A 14,403-nucleotide genomic window follows, 5' to 3' on the forward strand; every position below is an offset into this window, starting at 1 on the left:
GTACCTAATTTCGCTCTATTTTCAAAGCCCTGGATTTTAGAATTTATTTATACTTGTTCAAACTATAGTACGCACAAACATAAACAAGTTTCTCTAAAAGAAACCAAACAAATTTGTCAAAAGCGTTGAGCGGTTCCACGTGTCATGACTCGCCAATGGCCGCCGTTTTGGCTTTCGCTTCGTCCAAAATCATCGACGACGTCGAAAAGGCGAAGTCAAATTTCGATGGAAAAAGGTCCAAGCTATGGATAGCCCGCAAAATAAAAAGTAACGAAAATTTGCCCGCGGTGTCAAAAGAAAATATAACAAAAACAACATGGCTTCCATCGCCGCCGTAGTTCGGTTAAAAGTACTCGAAAAGCGCGATTGTTCGGCCATTCTTCTAGCGCTAAAAAGAAGAAGCGCCACCGTGCCCGGTGCCAAACCAACAACCACACGGCGTCTGTGCCAGCGGGGTGTTTTTTTTTGTCGAAAGATTTAAAGAACGATAAATACGGGACACGCGTTTCCACCCAAAAAAAAATTCTACAAAAAAACAAAATGGTAGCTTGGTAGTATATAAATGCGACAAGATGGCTGCCCCGCACTGCAGTAGGCAAAAGTCAGAGGCAGCGCACAATGAAATCGTAAATATGGATGGCATTGTCTTGTCCTGGGAGGGGAAAAAAAAAAAGCAAAAAATCGCGATGCCATCTCACCAAACGTCACCTGCAACGATCGCCATCCGAGAGCCCCACTTCCTTGGCGCGCACAACAGGAGATTCTTATTTTTTTTACATCTTTTTACAAAACTATCCCAAAAATTAAGAAAGAAAAAAAAAGCCAGTCGGGCCCTGTCGTTCGGCCACGAAGTTGCCGCGAAAAAAATACGCGTAAACGCTTTATCGTTTTTGTTTTTTTTTTGTTTTGCGATAATTCAAACGAACGGTGGCGGCGGCATTCTTTTCGCGAAGGGCGACCGCGGCGGCGCGCCTACGCCGCAGCCCACGACGAGCCGTCTGCCTGTCTCCCACCTCGCGTGGATGTCGAGTCGAGTCTCTGCGCCAAAAAGGGGAGTTGCCCACTCGCCCAGGCTGCTGCTGCATTGCAGCCCAGGGAATAGCTGGTGCAAAAACCGGGAGTGGCACTGGATGGGAAAGGGGGTGGGGGGGGGGGGAGATTCATGAAGAAGGGGGAGGATTTTCGAGTGCGTTGGCGGGGGTGTGTGCGTGGTTGGCGGAGGAATGGTTGTGGCGGAGAAGGGGGGGTAGGGGGGGGCGGTGGGCAGGGGTGTGCCCGGCATATATAGGCTGGAGGGCACAGCCCCTGTATGGGCGTTCACAAATTGCGAAAAACGAAGAGTGGTTTTCAGCGGGGGAGGGCGGGGAGGGGAGAGAGGGGTGGAGGGGGTGCGGGTGTGGGCATTGGTAGGGGGATGGCATTGAGAGTTGGCAAGGGAGGGGGGTGCGGCGGGCGGCGGGGAGGTGTGGTGGTGGTGGCGGCACACGTAAGTAATGTCGGGGGAAAAAAAAGAAACAGACAACGCACAGAGAAACGCGAAACAATGGTGGCTGGCATGGCATCACATCGGCGGGGTGGCACGGCGGAAAGAAAAAAAAGATCCGCTGAACTCCGTTTAACGCGCATCAACAAACAAAAACACAATTAGGGCAAAAAATCACAAAAGCTTGACGCCACCGATTTTCGCCAACGCGTTTCGCGAAAAATGTATATATTTTTTCCGGCGAAGGACCGCATTTTTGCGCCTATCGCCACCGTCGCCGCTCTATGCGGCAAATCGGGCCGTGGCGGACACAGTGCTTCCCCGCTAAGCCCCCGAGATGAAGCCTCAGTAGAGAGAGACACCACACACTCGCCAGCTTGCCCGCCCGCCCGCCCGCCCATCCTACCTTTGCACAGCAGCCGAGCATCACGCAGCGGCGGCTGATCCAGACTCCACGGTCAAGGCCCCTCGACGCCCTGCAAAGGAAAAATACGTCGCCGTTTAAACGAGCTCGACGTCAGGAGATGAGGAGGGGGGGGCAAGCGGGCAACGAAGGAGGGGGGGGGTGGACGATAAGAATGCACAAATTACGTTCAGGCACGGTCGTTTTTTTTATTATTTGTTTCCATTTTGCTATAAATTTACGCGAGTATTATTTTCTTCTCGCGCAAATAAAACGTATCATTTTCCATTTGTTTATTTAGCTGTTTTTTCTCCCCTCTCTCTCTTGTGCGTGCGTGTGCGCGCGCGAGCACGCGGAGAAAGAGAGCACGCGAGCGTTTCGTGTTGGCAGTGGGAAGCGAGCCCAGGCGATCGGATCCTGTCGCGGCTAAACGCAGAATCCTCCCCGCTTTATTAATATTTATTTTTATTCCTCTGCTGCCCGCGCGCCATACAGTGCCGAGCCTGCTATGGCGCCAACGCATGTGCAGAGGACCGCTGCGCTAAAACGAGGAGGGGGGGGGGGGGAATTTAGAAGGAAAAAAGAATTTGCAGAGCCGGAGCGGGGCATCAATGGAAGCACTGTTCTGCACTCATCTGCTAATTAGGAAGTCGGCGCTTAAAACAAAAGACGTAAAAAAAAAATTCAAACTAGTCAAGAACTGCAATGTCTGATGCATTCTAATGACCCCGCGGCCAGGGAGCAAATCGCAGCGAGAGCCAGCGAGAGCCAGCCCAGCCAGCCAACGAACCCACTGCCAGGCCCTTTGCAAACACACGCACACACATGAATAATGCAGCTGAGACAAGGAGGTCGCCTTGGCTGGCCCGTGGCACCCATGCCAAGCCCCGTCGCACGGGCACGGCGCGCTTCCCAACGGCCAGACACGAGTAAAATCGCAATAATGCATTCTGAGCAAATAAATATATAAATGCCGCTCACGAGCGTACGCAATTAAAAGTATGAACAACAAAAACCCCTCGAAATTCGGTTCGAAAAAAAATCCCGCGCAACATGCAATCGAGATGTGCCCACAATTTTAATTCTGCTTTTGTTTCGTGACTTCTGCACAAAGGCAGCGCATTCATATGCAACAAGAACGGTGAGAGGAGGAGGAGGGGGGTGGAGGGGGGGGGGAAATGGATGTGCAGTGCCCAAAAACACACTTGCAGACAGCAGCAGTGGTAATTTAAGAATTTTTTTCGTAAACCTATTTTAGGCTTTTGTTGGGAGCTTGGCAGCAGTCCCAGCACTCTGCTCCAGCCGACTTTCGGGGTTTTTTATATATACACACACACGTCCACCACCGTTTCTCCGAGTGCCTTCTAGCTCTGTAAAACTCAAGCCAAGCCCGAGCCAAAAGTTTTTTTTTACTGGCACAGATGGGAGGGCTGGGGGAAGTTAATTGGGAGTGGTGGGGGTGCATCAACGAGCTCGTTGGGGAAAGAGAAGCATAGGGGATGGGTGGGGGAGGTGGGGGGGGGGGTTGTGTCGAGGTTGGGAAGGTTCGGGTAAAGTTGGCAGGGGGGGGGGACGTGTGGGTGGTGGCGAGCAGCGTGCGAAGCTAAAACAGCGGACAAGGAAGAGCAGTGGGGGGGGGGGCTTTGGAAAGAGGGCAGGGACTGGGGGGGGGCGATGGGAAACATGTGCCAAAGCAGAAGGGGAGAGAGTAAGCTGGCACCAACACAACAATTCTTGAGAGAGAGCGAGGGAGAGAGCGCGCGGGAGAGCGAGTGTAAGAGAGTGGGGTGAGAACAAGTGAGAAGGGAAAAAGAGCGAGAGAAGCCGGCCGAGCCGTGAGGGCGAGAGGCTCTCGCCTGGTACCGGGAGCGACAATGCCGACACTGGCACCTGCTCGCAGAGCGCAGCGGCGGGAGAGGAGGAAGAACGCGAGGAACAGAAATGCCGACAGACGACGAGGAGTGGTGGTGGTGGGGGGGGTGGTTGGGGGAGAAGCACGGGGAGCAGCAGAGAGCCGCCGGCCACCGGCAACGAACGAACGAGCAGGCGAGCGAGCGGGCGGGCGAGCGAGCGGGCGAGCGGGCGGCCGGGCGGGAGGGCGACCGGGATGCCCCGGGAAGCGGCGGAGGCGGCAAAGGCAACGCAGCGCGGAGCTCACTCGGAAATCAGGCAGTGGCGATGGGCGCGGAAGGCATCCCTGCGGCAGGCAGAAAGGACCCACCCTCCACATCAGCCGGCGCGCTGCCCCCCCCTCACCACCCCCCGCCGCCCCCCCCCCATTCCTCCATCCCTCCCTCCATCTCTCCTCTTCATCCTACAACTCTCCCACCCCACCCCGATTCTTGCCCCCCGCCCCCACCATCCCCCACCACCAGCCCCCCCCCGCCACCCCCCCCTTGTTTCTCCGTCGCGCAACAGCCGGCGCCCTGTACCGGAGTGGGGAAGGTTTTAAAGCTCGCTCATTCGGCAGCCCCCGCCACCGTCACCTGACCCGGATGTAAATCGCCGGCCCGGATGACAAACAGCCGCGTCACGCCAGCAAGACGAGGTACCACCTTCGCTCGCTCGCGTGCCGTCACACCGCACCAGCGCTAGGGTTTCACCGGCACTGGCAGCGCCGGCTATCACACCGACGATGGGATGAATACAGACGTCTGATTGTAACTGCCGCCGCAGCCCCCCCCACTCCCACCCACCCCAAGAATCTCCCGAATCCTCATTACCATCCCAACCGTATCAATACCTCCTCCGCACCCTCTTCCAACTTCATCAGTCTCATCGCTCTGGCTGGCTGTTAGCGCCAATGCCATCGTCATCGTCGTCACCGCCACCCCCCCCCCACGCCACCACCACGACCCAACCGCCCCTCCACCTCTCCCCCCGAATCTCCAAACCCATCGCACCAACCTCCAACCCCAGCAAAGATTCTCTCCACTTCTGCACTGAGATCAAAACAACACGAACAGGCTTGCGAGTATTAATTCTCCCAAAACACGTGAGGTTCACGAGGGTTCGAGCCGCTCACATTACAAGCGACAGTGACATTTTTCATCGCAAAATAGCAAAATGCGATATATTGCCAGACTGTAGTGAGATGCAAGGTTCATTGTGTACAAAAGTGATGGTTTACAAAAAAATAAGAATCCCAAATGTACCAACGACGTAACAATTACAGCCCTGTCAATCTTACAGGACGCACTTATAATATCCCCCCATCTGCTCTTTTTGCTATTTAAAATGTTTAATCCAAGACAATTGTCAAGCCTTTTGCAACCAGCGGCAGTCTGCGAAACCATCGCGACGGCACCAGCAGCGGCACCGATGCAGCCGGGCATCTCTAGCTCCAAAGACAAAGAACCCCCGTATAGCCTTTAAGAGACTGTTGGGGCAGGTGCTTTTAGCGAGCACCTATGAAGGCAGGAAAGACACACGAGGGGGAGGGTTGAAAGCATCACGCCCGGCCGCCTTTGTCTCCCCAGTGGCGATGTTTATACATCGCACCAGCTACTCATTTGAGGCCGAGTCGACCGAGGAGACGCCCAGGACCAGTTCAGATTTTCGTCAATGGTGTTTGGCCGTGAGCGGGAATCGAACTTGGATCGCTGGGCTCGTAGTGCAGCGCGCTAACCGCTACACTACCGCTCCCCATCTCTAGCTCCACACAAACACACACAGCCGCTTAATGTATATCATGAATGGCTTGTATACAGGCGTCTTACTGTATCTAGGACAGCAAAGAAAGGAAAAAAAACTCCAAAACCCTTTGTCGGTCGTTCAGGCGGCAAATTAATAGACAAAACAGCATGCAAATCAAGTCGGGCTAACAAACGGCGCGCTTATTCGCTGGCGGAGGTAGCGTGCGGTTTGTGAGCGCGGCGAGCGCCTGAGCGGGTGAGCGAGCGAGTGAGGGGGGGTCTCGTGAATTGATGGCATGGCTCGCTCCCGCACGCACGCACACACGGCGGGTCTCACCACGCTAGTGCGCCAATCAGGACGAGCCTGCGCGTAATTGCGCTAAGCCTCTTAACAGCTTTTTCTGATTAGGAGTCCGAAAAATGTACGCGGGCGCGCGCGCGCAAAAAAAAAATGCGCGGCAACGCAACACGACAACAGTGCCAGAAAATAACCCGAAAAACTTGAAGTGCGTTTTTTTTATCTTGAGAGTTGCTTGCAGGGTTGTTGTGCGTTTTTTTATTTAGCGTTGCCTGACATTCGACGCGTTTGCTGTGCGATGCAAATTTGCAGACGTAATCATCAACATTGTTGACAAGAGGGTTAACGCGTACTATTTATACCTTCAAAATCGTGCCGTCTGTTTCTGGCCGCTTGGCATTTTGGAGGCTCTGAGGGCTGCGTGCGCTCTGCAAACCGAGAGAAAACACACACACACACACCATCAGACGAGTGTGTTTTTGGCAGGTGCCGTGTACAGTAATGCCTCCGTGCGCTACGTGGAGATGGGCTCGAAAACATACAAAAGCGCCATTTGAAAATATGTTACCACGATAAAGACAATTTGTTTTACGTGAGCATACTTCAATAACAGCACGAATTAGCAATTCAAATTTAATTTTTTTGGTTAATGTGTATGGCAATTGGCACAGCACAATTGTTACGTTTTTAAAAATAAATATTAAAATAATACAATTACCCTCGACTTTCTCTTAGGATGCTTGTAGAACATGGTAATTGTATATTTTAATGAAATGAAAAGAAACGATTTAATTAAGTTCGCTGTTCAATGCAAGGACCCTTTGACGTCCGGGCTCCAATTAAACATGTGACAAGTAAGGCAAATGTTTAATTTTAACTGGGTAATATGGCTCCACCACTTTGGGCCTTTGTTCTTCAAATGTAAAGTCGATCATCACAAGCGACGTTAAGTTTTAAAAACAACAAATCCGTCTTGGCACGTCGGGAAGCAATTCCAAAGCCAGCTCATCATGCATATTAGAAGTTTATAACTGGATTTACAAGATGCAAGGGATTATCCATACATTAGTAAAATGATATGGCGAGAAGGCACATTGATATGATCAAGTAACCTTACATCGCTTTTAACTCGTAGATGTACCATCAGCACATCTCCCATCTCTAAAGCCAAGCAGTGGCACGCCATTACCGCCCCGAATTCATTACGCCTGAGAGTGGCACGTTTTTGTGTAATTGCACGTAACATTTTAGTTATTAATAACACTTTATAATGAAAGTACCTTTCCAATGGACCATGTGACCTTGTACCATGATCCGAAACAAAATGTCGTTGTGTGGCTCGAAAAAATATTAATATATTTAGAGCAAGCGCATAACCTTCTGTCATATACCTAGACGAATACGATCGGTCTTTTTGCGACCACAAAAATATCCAATCTCTTGTGGGCTTTCCTGAAATAAAACAAAAAAAGCGTTTTGCTGAAATGAAGAGTTCCCTCGCGAAACGAAAAGGTGCGTCGGACAACAATTGCAGAGGAGATAATTTTAAAGAAAAAATAAATAATAATGACACGACGCAAATCATATTGACGGGTCACAAAATTACCGTGCGCGCTCACGTCAGACGAGCGCCGATAATCAAAGCCTCAGCCTCGCCCCGTTTTCGTTGCCGTTGTTATTGTCGCTGTTGCAGTCCAATCATCTCGCTCGTCATAATTTCACCGGCATTAAAATGCAAGTAAAAGCTGTGGGGAGGGTGGGGGGGTGATAGGTGATGGGAGGAGGTGGGGGATGGGGACCTGGCAAGGTAGAGAGGTGGTTGGGGGGAATTTTAAGAACTCTCAGTGGAGGTGAATTATTTTGGCACTTGCCTAGCGCCTCCGGACCCCGTTCTCGGTCCACATCGCGTGTCAGCACGGCCAAGCTGGCTAGAGCCACTGGCGAGTAGTTCTGGCGTCGTGTATTCGCGGTACGGTGCGAGTGTGATGCGTGTGCGTGCGGTGTGTGAAAAACTCGCTAGACTGACCAATTCCCTTGGCCTCCTCCTCCTCACTGTCAGGAGCCGTGTGGTCGAGCAAGGTCAACGCTCATCACAAAGCAATGCCCCCCCCACCCCATCAATCCGCATGCCCTCCGCCACAAATAATCATAAAAATAAAAAAATCGTCGGATCATGGAATCCGTGCGAACGACTGCTCAGGAGTCTGGGGACGTGACCAGGTGTCATGGCGCCCGTCGGCGATTTATAATAAATAAATAAACAGGTCGCTTGCTTGCCCGAAAACGGAATTGTTCGTGCGTTCTGCGATTTCGGTGCAGCAAATAAGGAAAAAAAAGAAAAAAACCTCTGATCGCGCATTGGGAGCGGCGCATATGCACCAACTAACAAAAACTGAATGCATGTATTTGTCAGTAACACCATCCCTGAAGAGGAAATCTCGGACAATAGCTTACATTTTGGGCAATATCCCTTTGACATTTTTTTTTTTACCAGGTAGGGCCCACTGAGCTATTTAGATCTTCTTCAGAAGCGACCTGGCCCTCACAAACGATAGCTCAACGAAGTGGCTTATCACGTGGGAATTTATAGCAGCCAAAAACTCAAAACGCATTTTGATTCTAAATGTGGTGGGAAAAACCGAGGGACCTAGAGAAAAATCCGCACGACCACAGGGAGAACACGCAAACTCCAAATATACATGCGTCAGGGTCAGGATCGAACCCACGACCTCCTGTATACCAGGCGAGGTAGTTAACATCTCACCACCATGGCGCCTTTGTCATAGTGGAGAGATGTGCTATGAATAGTGGCCACTGCCCAAAAAAATTAAGTTATTAAATGTCAGCTAAGAAGTCCACATCATCCTTTTCTGTCTCAGTCACAACAAACTGTTTCTGTTTGTTTTCCTGGATGCTTCACGGGTAATTACATTCATTCAAATGAGCAGTGTACGATTCAAATTAAACAGCCTTCACAACATGTTTTATTTAAAAATGTTAACGTGGCCCAACCCTATCCGTGTATACAGTACAGTAACCCTAATACTACAACATGAGCTTGAATCCAAACACTGGTTGCAATCTGCATTCCTTCGCTGCGCCAATTTTTTCTTCGCTTGGCAAGTCCATTGATTTTTCCATTCCAGAGCCACGCACGCACGCACATCGCAAAGATCTTCACAAACAGGTCGCTGGGCTACATTTGGCTTTCCCTTCATGTGGGCTACGCTCCAAGTTCAAGGACCTATTCGGCAGAAAAGGCAAATGCAGCAAACAGCTCACTCTTGTCACCAAGCTAAAGGGTGATCTAAACTAAGCTATAAACTAAACTATTTTTTTTAGTTTACCAGGTTAAAGCCCACTGAGCTGTGGAACTCTTTTTCAGAAGCGACCCTGGCCACAAATGATAGCTCAACTAAGTGGCTTATCATGTGGAAAGTTATAGCCGCCAAATACTTTCAACGCATTCTGATTATAAATGTGGAGGTATAAAAACCGGAGGACCTGTATACCGGGCGAGGAAGTTAACATCTCGCCACCGTGGAGCCCTAACCGGCACATCAGTAGAACTTCCCGTACAATAAAGCCTTCAACGATGCTGGGCCAAGCTCTATGATATCACTTCCAGGTCATCCGCAACTTGACATGCAGCTGCACTTTCAACGAGATTTCCATGAAAGCAAAATGCTCCACTCGAAGCTTCAAATGTGGTTGGGGAGCGCACGAATGTATAATTTGTGAAAAATAAACGTAATTGCGTTTTGCAAAAAGGCGCGACCCATGCCTCTGAATAAATGCTGACAAACACGTATAACGCAATTAACGGCGTTAGCGTAATTATTACATTTTTTTTTTGGTTTACGTCACCTGCATCAGACTGCCACCATTGCACCGTTCCACCGCTCAAACGCGAGCCCGAGCCCCCCCCTACCCCTGCGCATCCCAGACATCGCACGTCGAGCAGAGCGCTGGCATTGCAACGTTTAATTAAAAAAAATCTCCCGAGGAAGAGCCCCCGACTACGGTCGTAGTGGCGGTGGTAGCGGCGAGAAACGTGTTGTTAAAAGGAAAGAAAAAAAAAACACGTTAAAAAAAACACACGCCACAACAATCTAAGGGGAAAGAGAAAAAAAAATCATCCCGAGCCAATAAAAAAAAATCATCACGCGCGCACGATTCTCACCGTCGTCTCGCCGTGTTTAAAATTCCGGTACATCCCTTCCACACCCGCCCGCCGCCGCCGCCGCCACCGCCACCACCGCCCTCCTCCTCCCCTACTGGAGGTCTCGCCATCTTTTTTGCGTGAACGCCATTTCAATGCTTTTTGTGCTGCATCCCCCATTGTGTGGGACCCGTTGGCACGGGCCCAAAGCCACCGGTTCCTGCCGCGCACCCCGGCGGGGCTGTGGGAACCGCCGCTCGCCGCCCGCCGCCCGCTCGCCGACGAAGCCACCGCCAACCGCCGACGAGATTTGGGTGCACGGAGAAGCGCCGGGGCGGGGAGGGAGACGCAGGGGATGGGCCAAGAGGGCTCGGGGATGTCGGCGCGGGTGAAAGCGAAGGGGGGGGGAGGGGTTGGAAAGGCGGGGGTGGTTGTGGTGGTTAGGGTGGTTAGAATTGGTGTAATAATTATTATGGTTTGGGGAAGGAGGGTGGTGGTGGTGGTTAGTGTTAGGGTTTTGGTCGTGGTTAGTGGTTAGGATTATAATAATGGTGGTTAGGGTTAGTGGTTTTGGTGGTAGTTTGGGTGGTGGTTGTGTTTCGGGTTATTTGTGGTTGATGGGGGTGGTGAGGGTTAGCTTTAGGGGGGTGGTGGTAGTGGTTAATGTGGTGGTGGTTAGTGTGGCGGTCATGGTTAGGGTGGTGGTGGTTAGGGTTATGGTGGTGGTTAGGGTTAAGCTGATGGGTAGGGTTAGGATGGTGGTGATTAGGGTAGTGGTTAGGATTAGCGTGATGGTGGTTACAGTTGTGGTTATGGTTAGAGTAGTGATGTATAAGATGGTGGTGGTGGTGGTTGTGAGGGCTAGAATGGTGGTAGTTGAGATGGTGGTGGTTCAGGTTAGAGTGGTGGCAGTTCGTGTGGTGGTCATGGCTAGGTTAATGGTCAGAATGGTGATGGTTAGGGTGCTGTTATGGTTCGGGAGGCTAGGGAGGTGGTGGTGATGAATAGATTTGTGGTCGTTAGGATTAAGATGGTGGTGGTTATAGAGTTAAGGCGGTGATGCTTTGGGTAGGATAAGCAGAAGGAATACGTGGAAGGGGTGGTGGAATTAAAATTGTAATATTTGGCTATCCATGCACAAACACACACGCACGCACACATACAAATGCGCACAGAATGGCGTAGAAACTGGTACAACACGATGAGATACCGTGCTCTATGCACCACTGTCGCAGGAGCGCAGTACGAATATGCGTTTGTAAGCAAACTCCGTACGAACGTGCGTTTTGGTCAACCTCATCGGAGCTCGCTATCGTTGTTATGCCAAAAAATTGTGATCCATAGCCATGCCCGTCTTCCTCAACACTGACCGATGCCCGTGACCCTGCCCATATCCATCACTTTAACACAATTCCCGTACCCTCTAAGTCTACTCGTCATATTTGTAACACAACCACCTACCAATGTCTCTGACGCTACCTCTAACACCGGCACAGATGCCTCTGCCAAACCCACACTTGTCTTTTTTCACGACTCAAACCCCAAGTCTTTTCGTGACTGCAGGAATTAATATTCTTGGGTCTTTCGGTAAAGTCACTTAGATAGGTTCAAAGAAAATAACAAAAAATAACAAAAAACTACGACGTTTCGATCGCAACACAAGCGGGTCGTCTTCAGGAAAGTCTTCAGTAAAGAAGACGCCCACTTGTGTTGCGATCGAAACGTCGTAGTTTTTTGTTATTTTTTGTTATTTTCTTTGAACCTATCTACGTGACTTTACCGAAAGACCAAAAAATATATAGTCTTGCCCTTATTCATAACGTGAACACGAGCCCCACACCTACCATACTCTTAAATCCATTCTTAGTCCTACACCCGACCCCTGTCTCTAATCCCACTACGAATAACCCTGTCAATATTTATAACCAAAACCCTAACCCTATCCCCGACCACTCACCATACTCCTCACCATATTCCTAACTCTACACCAGGCTGGGTTGTTCCATCGCTGGAGCATGAAAGGGGGAGGGGCCTTCATCCAGCAGTGGATTTACCATGGCTGATTAAGATGACACTTCTCCATCCCTCTCTTGTATAACCCGACCGTTAACACTATCCCAGCACGTATCTCTAATTCTGGCACTAGTCCTTACACCTACCGCTTCACAAGAACTCGTCTCTATTCCTAACACGACACACTGCCTCTGTCACCAACCCTGCCTCTACAACTCCAACCCAGACGACTGTACCAGACCCACACTTGTCGTTTATTTTTTCTGGGCACGTCGTTTTGTTCTCCCTCCACCCGGCAGGGCTCGAAGCCAAAAGCGAATATCGCACGTCCCTATTTACTAACACCAACTTTCAGACGCATTCACCAAGGTTATTCACGCCCGCAACACTGCCAAGCCAGCACGGGCAGGCGTTATGAGCCAGACTGCGCGACGCACACGCACGCACGCACGCACACAAAGAAATGTTGTTGGTCGTGTCCACACATTGCCCTTCTCGGCTACGCCAAAGAGAGACGAACAACGCGTTTGCCACCTTGCACCAGACGTGACGCACTATTTAATCGCGGGTGAATAAATCATGAAAATGCTCGTCTCTCTCCCTGTGCAGCTGGCTGGCTGGCTTCTATGACACACATTTTAATAACCACAAGCCCACATCCCCACGAACCGTGCTCATCGACGTAAAATAGGACACTGTGAGGCGGAGGCTGGCGGCGGCGGCGAGAGCCTGCGCGCGCGTTTGGTCACTAGGTTATGATATCCAGGGCAATTTTACGTGCTCGGTGGATCAGCCTCAGCAGAGGTAGCTACGTCTACTACTCTCTCCCCGTTTCATCTCATCTCGCCTGCAACAGTGAGAGAGAGAGAAAATACCACGTGCCTCTCCGTACAGTGCTCTTAAGTGAGCCTTTAGCCCAAGTTTACGTAACGCGTTTTGCCCCACTTTCCAAAAAAGGGGGGCGTCTTTTGGATCGTGCGGCCTGCATGTTGCAAGCCGCGATCTGGCCGCTTGGCGACCAGGGAGAAGGGGGTAAAGGTGGATCACTCTTGACGGGTGCACCGGCGGTCCACATCATTAAAAGCCAGTGTCTGTTAGCGTCGTGTTTTTCATACAATAATTCCCCCCCCCCATCACTCTCTCGTCTACCAGTTCTCCACAACCCCCGCCCCCAATCCCCCCGCCGCCCCCTCCCACACCCTTTGGATGTATTATATAAACGCAGGTCCTGGCAAGAGTCAAAGCAGCGGAGGTTTTTTTTTCTTTTTCTGGAAACATCCAGCAGAATGAAACACAATACTGTATGTCCCAACAAAAATACAATGTATATGTTTAAACCTTTTCGTTTCTCAACTTTGCGGCGGTGTAAACTTTTCTCTGGGAACGACAAAGGTCTCCAAAATTCAAAGGCTCCTATCCAGCCTTCCGTTCGGATCCACCCTTCCTGGTGATTTTTTTTCTGCCCCAATTTTATGCCAAAAAACCCCGTTGTGGCGGTGATATTTGCACTGAGACACGAGAGCGGAGAATTTGAGGCGTTCGGTGGTGGCGTCAGCGGGTGTACGATGTCAGTCCCACACCGGAAGCCGTGGTGGTGGTGGTGGTGCTGTCGGCAATGGTGGTGAAAGAGGTGGCGGTAGCGATAATGGTGGTGGAGGCAGTGTCGCGGTTAGTGCACTGCACTACGAACCCGGCATGCCGAGTTCGATTCCCGCTCATGGCCAACACCAGTGACAAATATCTGAACAGGTCCTGGGCCTGCCCTAGGTTAGCTCAGCCTCAAATGAGTAACTGGTGCGCTGTGTAAACATTGTCACGAGGGAGACAAAGGCAGCCGGACGCGGTGTTAGCCATCCACCCCCTCACTGCCATGCCGGCCTTGGTGGAGGGTGAGGCCATGGTGGTGGTGGTAGCCGTAGTCGTGGCGGTGATGTAACAGTGGTAATAGTGGCGGTGGAAGTGCTTGTTCCGATGTTAACCCACACATAAAAGGCCTTAGATGCCAAATGTCAAAGGTGAAAAGGCCGATGTCTCGAGCCGACAAGCGGCAAGAACTGCGTGCGTCTTGCACCGGTCGTACCTTTGGGGGGGGGGATTAGCCGCCTCTCACGTCGCCATATCTACGGATTTGCATCTTGATGAAATGGCGGAAACTCTGCGCGGCGAGTATCTACGTGCTGGCCCTCTGCCCCATTGTCGGCGACGGAATTATCGGCACGCTTTCCCTAAAAATCAGACAGGGGACATTCACCAAGTCATCAACAGGGTGCCAAATGTGCAAGTTGAAAATAAACACCGAGCTTGCAAGCCCTTTGTCAAGCCACTGCTCGATGAAGGCCTTCCCCCTCCCACCCACCCTTGCTGTGTTGGTCGTGAAGGTTGTTTGACCATATTTCACCACGCTGGTCA

At 51.0% G+C, this 14,403-nt stretch overlaps 1 long non-coding RNA gene across 2 annotated transcripts; it reads right to left on the minus strand.

The window, feature by feature from the left end:
* Positions 1–938: 938 nt before the first annotated feature.
* On the minus strand, positions 939–10,030 carry LOC144943693 (uncharacterized). Of its 2 annotated transcripts, XR_013639523.1 has the most exons (4): positions 10,003–10,030; positions 6,182–6,247; positions 1,890–1,959; positions 939–1,126 (listed from the first exon to the last, which is right to left on the minus strand). It is a non-coding gene; the product is annotated as an uncharacterized LOC144943693 (long non-coding RNA). The 2 variants fall into 2 exon arrangements; XR_013639524.1 differs by lacking the exons at positions 6,182–6,247; positions 10,003–10,030 and adding an exon at positions 4,045–4,066.
* Between the last annotated feature and the right edge of the window lie 4,373 nt (positions 10,031–14,403).

The sequence above is a fragment of the Lampetra fluviatilis genome, chromosome 32, assembly GCF_964198595.1.
Source record: "Lampetra fluviatilis chromosome 32, kcLamFluv1.1, whole genome shotgun sequence".
NCBI lineage: Eukaryota > Metazoa > Chordata > Hyperoartia > Petromyzontiformes > Petromyzontidae > Lampetra > Lampetra fluviatilis.